Source organism: Xenopus laevis, chromosome 2S (assembly GCF_017654675.1).
Source record: "Xenopus laevis strain J_2021 chromosome 2S, Xenopus_laevis_v10.1, whole genome shotgun sequence".
NCBI classification, from domain to species: domain Eukaryota; kingdom Metazoa; phylum Chordata; class Amphibia; order Anura; family Pipidae; genus Xenopus; species Xenopus laevis.
Genome location: NC_054374.1, coordinates 33,032,416 through 33,033,782, shown reverse-complemented (window position 1 = coordinate 33,033,782; position 1,367 = coordinate 33,032,416).

Sequence of the window (1,367 nt, the reverse complement as noted above, 5' to 3'; positions counted from 1 at the left end):
ATCAACACATTTTCTGCGCACCCTTATACAATTAAAAAAAAAACATTTGGTGCCAGAGCACCCGTAAAAGTAAAAAAAACATTGGCTGGGCCAGAGACCTGTAAAAGTTTAAAAAACATTGGGTGGCCAGAGACCACTAAAAGTTAAAAAAAACATTGTGTGGCCAGAGCCCCCTAAAAGTAAAAAAAAAACATGGTCGGCAGAGACCCGTTACCAAGTGAAAAAAAACTTTGGTGTCCAGGTTCCCCCCCCCCAAAGTTAAAAAAAATATGGTTGGCCAGAGCCCCCCTAAAAGTAAAAAAAACAGGGACTATTCCCTGAAATCACTCACATTGAAAACTTTTAGTTTTTAGTAACTTGCCTTTAATCATCTATATTGTGCCACTGTCCATAATACAGTTTCACTTTACTGCCTAAATATGTTGCCAGAGGGCAGTACAATACCACACATCAAATCAGGACAAGTGTAATATCTGGGGGGGTTTTTTCAGCTGGAAATTTACTGTATTTACAATATTAGGTGCTTCTTAGTACTTAGTCTTATGAATAGAATGTTCTTGGGTTCTTTCACACTTTGGCCACATGGGTCTGGCTTTAGAACGTGCTTGTTTTTGGAAAACCATGTCCTCCCTAGCCCTGTATTTGGACTCTCATCACTAACCTTTATGAACTGTACAGTAAAACTGCTGTACAGTGTTGGGACTCTGGTTTGTGTGTATATATGCAGGGCCGCCATCAGAAATTGCAGGGCCCCATACGAAAAAATTTCCTGGCCTTGCGCCCACCACAAGCCCCACCTGCAGGTCCGCCCTCCCCACCCCACAGGTCCACCACATGCTAAAAAAAAAAAACCATTGGTGGCTATGGTTCCCACATGTTCATTAGAAAATATTGGTGGTCAGGGCCCCCATTGAAAAAAACATTTGTGGTCAGGGCCCCCCATTAAAAAATATTGGTGGCTAGGACCCACATGGGGAAAAAAATTGGTGGCCAGGCCCCCCCCCACACACATTATAAGAAAATTGGTGGCCAGGGCCCCCCTTAAACGTCCATGTAAAAAAACTTGCACCCCCAGAAGTTTAAAAAAAATTGGTGCCCAGGGCCCCACCACACAACAGGGACCACAAAGGGTTACCTTTAGGGGGGACCTGCCATGTTACACTTACTTCATTAGTGTGGCCCACCTGCTGTTCAATGAGCTGCCAACTACAGAAGGGAGGAGGGGAGCACAGGTGGCTGGATCTTCTTCCAGTGACAACATTTTCTTCCCTTATTGGTCACAGAATTTAAAGTCCTGGTAAAGCTGCATGGTGATTGGATGATCTGGAGAAGAAGTTCAAACCTCAGCTATCCAATCCCTGAGCAGC